The 6,000-nt window shown below is 37.8% G+C and overlaps 1 protein-coding gene across 1 annotated transcript in view; it reads left to right on the top strand.

The window, feature by feature from the left end:
• The first annotated feature begins 4,972 nt into the window (after nt 1–4,972).
• Nucleotides 4,973–6,000, top strand: part of LOC139813036 (zwei Ig domain protein zig-8) — a 122,234-nt gene continuing 121,206 nt past the window's right edge. The window contains exon 1 of the mRNA XM_071778291.1: nt 4,973–5,105. The gene's annotated coding sequence lies outside the window, so the exon portion shown is untranslated. The remainder of the gene's footprint in view (nt 5,106–6,000) is intronic.

Genomic DNA, 6,000 nt, shown 5'->3' with positions numbered 1-6,000 from the left:
GTGAACATTTCATGGCTTGTTCTTTCCTGGCTTTACAACGGATAGCTCCTAGAAACTATCTCTAACGGTTTTCGAAGAAAGACATTAAGTCAATCCATAAATCATCTTTCGATTTCGTAGATTCGAGTGGAACGCGTTAACCCGACTAATTCCTTTCAATGCACGGACATTCGTTTTCGCTCTTATATCTTTTTATCTACACATTACATGATTGATTTTTCTGGTATTAAGGAATCACTATAACCTCGTAATAATATTTCTGTATGTATTTTTTGTATATCACGTAATGTATTGAAGATTTTTGATGGATAATATTTATTAATTATAATTATTTAGAAATATTTACGCGCATTGTAATTTGAGTACCGAAAGTATTAATGCGGAGTACAATTAAGTTAAATATTTATTTAAAAAAAATCAACTTATGCATTGTTATTACTGTTATTTTTTAAAATCTAGGTAATACTGTTTAATGGCAAAGTTATGGACAAAGAAAAATCTAAGACTTATTTAGCCTTACGTCGTGTCAGCTTAAGAACCTGTGGATGTGCATAATAAAGAAGCATTGTCTCTCACAGTGTGTATCACGCTGTGTCGTGTAACGATACTTTAAAGCCACTTCTTGTGGTTGTAACTTCAGAGAAGGGAACTTCATTTTCATCCATCTTCCTCTGCGTTCTTCACGCTGCTCTTAGATGCTTCTGAGTTTAAAAAATTGCGGTGCGACTTAAGAATGCATTGAGTGTAGATAGCGTCGCGTGAAACAAATTATGAGATAGAGATGATTATATGAAATAGAGATAGTTTCGGTCAATCAAAAGATGATATATTTTGTGTCGATCAAAACTGTTGCTACTTTGTAGTCATTTGTAAAATTAAATAGACTAATTGAGATAAATAAGGCATTACTCTGACAGTAATATAATGATTGTTTGTATAAATTAATAACTAATGAGTACAATTATTCAAAATAATTAAAAAATGATAGATTATTAATTTTATAATTGAAATATTGTTGTGTTATTTCGATCGCTAATGATAGCTTGCAATTTTTGAGCAACTTTCGAATTTTTAAGTATTTTAGTGCAAATTGAAATATATTTCCTCTTGTTTTTTTTTTTTTTTAATATTGCTTGTGCCATCATTTTAAATAGCTTTCACTATACCAAACTGTAAAAGAAAAGTTAGATGGTATTTAAATCCAAGAATTATGCTTTTACGTGTGGAAAGAATGCTCCGCTATAATGTTTTATCTACCTCAGGTCTATGGTATATGATAGGGAAAATATGGTCGGATATAATAAAAACGCATTGCCTTCGGCTATACTACGTTATACGGTATAACCGTTGTTTTAGAAAGGTTTCTCGAAGATGTAGGAGTGAGAATAAAACGTCATTTTCATACATCCTCCTTTGTTGAATCTGTATTATGCACGCCTGGATTAAGGCGTTCCGAATGATGCATTCATTATAATCGTGCTTACGTACACACTCATGCTCGCGAGCATTGTAATTGCGCGTAGAAAAAACTGTGCTCTGTAACGCAACGAATAAATTTTCACCAAATGCGTATAAGAGAGAAGAGGAAGAGCGTTTGCTTCTTCTTTCTCAAGTTTTTCGTGTCTAGATGTAAGATGTATTGCTTAAAAGGGATCGATATTTTCGTAGTCAGTAACTTTCTCGCGGACGGATCCGATGTAATCTCCCCGATATTACACGTGGCCACACGCCCGTTCAAAAATTGAACGGGGCCAGCTTCGACGAGGGTTGCACCTCATAAATTATCAGCGGGGGGTCTGGCGCGAGATCCCCAGTTCGGGCGCATGACTTCGGACGACTGGAGTCGTCTAGAATTTTGAATTATGAGAGCGCGGTGACTCTGCGACTCGGTTGGTGATCGACCCCTCGCCGCCTCTAAGCCTTGACGTTTATATTTGATACCTAAGAAACCGCTGTGTGTGCTTAGTTTCGGTATATCTTAGTCTTAAAGAACAACGTTACAGCGCTTATTATATGGGAGGGATCAAAGAGTCATTTCATATTATATATATGATTTGTCCAAATAATCGGCTTCACGTTGCGTTTTAATATCGCTAGTTTCTTTGAGCGGTGTCTCGTTCCCGAAATTGATGAAGTTACGCGGGGATTTCGAGAGAAGATTTAACGCCACTTTGGTAGAAATTTATGGCGTTAGTATATGTAAATAAATTGATTATATGTGCTAGCAGAGTTGACGCTTGATAAACCTGTTGATATTAATTTTGCATAAAACTTGAATGCAAAAAGCAAGTAGAGATGTAAGTCTATTATACACATTTCTGGAGTAAGATGTGAAGGAGAGAAAGAAGAATACAATTATAAATAATTTATAATTGTATTCTTCTTTCTCTGCAAATTATTAATTGCAAAATTAATTATAAGAGTATTAGTACAAATATAATAAATTTAAAATTTTTTTGCACAGTTTTAGCATACAGATAAACGTATCTATGGAATTGACAAGTTTACATCAGTATCATATCGCTATGAACGTATATATTAAAGTTTAGATAAATATATTGAACAGCTAAAAATTTATTCAACCTGCAGGTATCCCCTTCTCAGAACTTCTAGAACAAATATTGTCGCATCACCGTCATTGATTATTCATCTTTCAAACCTAGAGTCTAAGCTTGCGGGAAGCGTTTACAGCACGGATTTATCCTATTTGATCGATCAGATCTCAGTTCCTACTTTCGACTCCAGCCCGTTCTAAGATTAATATGTTATATCTATATATAAGCATAAAGCAGCATTGAAGCTCGAGAAAGTGGAGCTAAGCCGGCACAGGGCCATCGCGATACTCTACGTGATCCATTTCTTTCCCTGGGTTACTCTCGCCGGCCCATCATCATCCGACGACTAATTGTTTCTTTCGTCGAGCACACGGACGGGCCACTCGATCACGCGGGATGATCTATAGCGGAGTAAATCTTGTTTAGCGAGATACAGGTGGTCATCCTGTACAGAGGGGGAATAGAGCTTGATGGATGGCCGGGTACCGATCTTGCGGTGCCTCGTGGTTTAGACGCCAAACATACTGATACGATACGTTAACACGGCGGGGCGTACGGTGTAGTTTAACAAAGCTTTGACGGACTCGCTAGCTCCATGCTCGTTTTATGGAGATGCATCGCGGCGCTCAGTTGCGAGATCCCGTGCGTTTGACGGCTGATCTTGCTGCTCGTATGCATAAGCGCGAAAGGATTAGTCCGAGTTGCGATATCTCGGAATAGTTAAGAGAAACCAATGTAAGAATAAAATTGATTGACTGGATATTAACGAGCGTTTACAAGAATCCATTGATGTCCACTAAAAATTTAAAAAATCGCGAGAAAGATGTTTTTCAAATTTTTACTAAAGGAAACTATAAATCCAAATCTATACATCCAAATTTATTGAGGAATTTTTAAAAGAGTATGCGACATTTTATACATTCTAATATTTAAGCTCACAGATTTCGTCGAAGATTATTTGGTCAAGAAAATAATTTTAGGATTAGAATTATAAATAGTTTCTAAATTTTTAATTATTATATATCATAATTATAATACATTAGACTGATAATAGAATTCTTTTTGTGATTAATTCTGTTGACGATGTAGAACCATTAAACCTCGAGTCAACAGATTTTTCTCGCTGTCGCACTGTGATTTGTGAGGCACAAAGCAGCCGCGTCTTTTTTCCGCAGCTATGGATGCATGTGGGTCTTTTTTTTAGATCGCTATAACTGTTCTCTCCTCGTTCGTCTTTGTCGACGGCATTTTTTCCCACGCTTTTATTTTTAAGCTACGATTTAGCCGGTCAACACTAAACAAATTTGAAAATGTAGTAAATAAATTTCGTTATATTATATGTTATGCTAAATAAAAACGTCCAAAAAACAACGATTACGTTATTATTGATACATTTAATTTCGTCATAATTATAATTTTGTCTTTTTACAATATATTGTGTTAAATCTATCAATTTTATAACAATTGTAACAAATCTTAATTTGTTACTAATGTAAAGAAAATAGATAATACCTATTTTTCTATAGCAAATACAATGTTATATCAGTTATATGTACAAACAATATAAAAAAAGCGATACATAAAATTTGCAACATTTGTATATTGTAATGTAAGATACAAATATTATATAAGACGCAGCTGTGCCTTGAGCCTCTGTAAAATCTTTTATGCGTAGGTGTGTTTTGTGTAGTCAGTAAAGAGACGTAGATCATTGGATAATGATGGGATGTTCCGTCCCGTTCCATTTGCTTGTAATCCCATCCTCTCTGGCACAACAGTCATCATGTCGTCATGGTACGGATCACTTAGGGATCATTATAGCTTTATGGCGCTTCCGTATGGCTAGCCGCCGTTCGCGTGCAAGTGAATATTGCTCGAACGCTCTATGAATTCGACGACAGCTCGTTTTTTTTTTTATTGCAATTTGTCACAATAAAAAAGGAAGTGCACGCTGTTTGATTGGTCTTCAGGTTAATGAAACCGACGCGCGACATATTTGCAGGAAAATCACCGAGAAGCGGGAGAGCGACGTGGAGAAATGTACGCGAAAAAGAAGAATAAAGTCGAGCGGGAAGGAAAAAGCCGCGATAAAGTTAATGAATCGCACGAAGAAAGCGGGCTACTTATTAAAACATACGGCGGCAGCCGTGATGAGGGGAGAGAGGTCGATTTACTCGAGTGAAAAAGCTGCCGGCCCGCCGCGCCGCGCCCGCCGCCGAGCAATTTCCCGTCGCACGGCGCGGCGCGGCGCGAGCGGGAGCGGGAGCGATGATTAATTTTCTCCCGGCGCGATCCCGCGAAGAAACCCGCAACACACCCGGCCAGCGTCGCACGGTCCGCAGGTTTCCGCGAAGTCGAATTAATCCAGATGCGACGCGATATCCTTGGGCCTGCACGCGTTACATCCGCAGTCGCCGGGTACTCATCGCGTGTAACGGCACACCGCGGATGTATATCGTGGATATTGTGTTACTGTATTTCATTACACGGGTGGACCGGACGCGGTACGCCGGTTTGCGGCTTATCCTGGCGCGGGTAAACCGGTAACCGGTACGTGCGCCTTTCCCTCTCCCTCTCCCTCCCTCTCTCTCTCTCTTTCTCTCTCTCTCTCTGTTCCTATTACGATGCGCCCACATTGCAGCATAGCATTCTCTCCTTCACGAGGGATAGCCGACTTCCGGTCGTTCCATGTTCCATTCAGGAGTATCATCTTACGCGCTCCTCCTGATTCAAACTCTCCCTGGGCACGTCATAATCAAAGGCTTACAGCTCGCTCACTTCTGCACACCCTGATGTAAGTCAGAAGACCCTTTGCTTAGCGCGACCACCCTTGGTGCTATATAATTGCTATACGGGATACCACGTGTGGGATAATTTTGGGTTACAATTACCAGTTTCCAGTTTAAAGGCTTAAAGGTAATATGTAATTGTATGATTGGTTGAAATGCGAATCAATGGCGAGAAAAATTCATTATATAAGAGATTTGAGAAGATATCTCAATATAGTTACTTCTATCTGAATATATGTCGTAGATAAATATAATAAAAATATTACAATAATATATGTAATAAAATCAAGTTTATAAATAACATTTTAATCCATATTGAGAAATAAAATTTTATATTGGAGGTAATTACGCATGAAATGTTTAATATCTATTTCGTAGAGGAGAATACAGTTACCCGTCCGTTGTAATAAACCATATCCTTATTGAATTTCCCCATCAATTCACAGCCGAATACCATTTGCAATCTCATTGTTAGATATTAAACTATTCAGTGGGATATTCACGCCGTATAATAGCATCTAAATTGGCAGAAGTTTAATGACTGAACATATTCCACGATTTGTGATAATAATCGTTGCAAAACACATGTTACTATAAATGTATTATACATTAGATATATGTCACATATTCATATGAATATCTGAGCCATTACAACA

This window comes from Temnothorax longispinosus, chromosome 5 (genome assembly GCF_030848805.1).
Source record: "Temnothorax longispinosus isolate EJ_2023e chromosome 5, Tlon_JGU_v1, whole genome shotgun sequence".
In the NCBI taxonomy this organism is placed as follows: Eukaryota; Metazoa; Arthropoda; class Insecta; order Hymenoptera; family Formicidae; genus Temnothorax; species Temnothorax longispinosus.
Note: the sequence above shows the minus strand (reverse complement) of the source record. Positions and strands in the feature narration are given on the sequence as shown.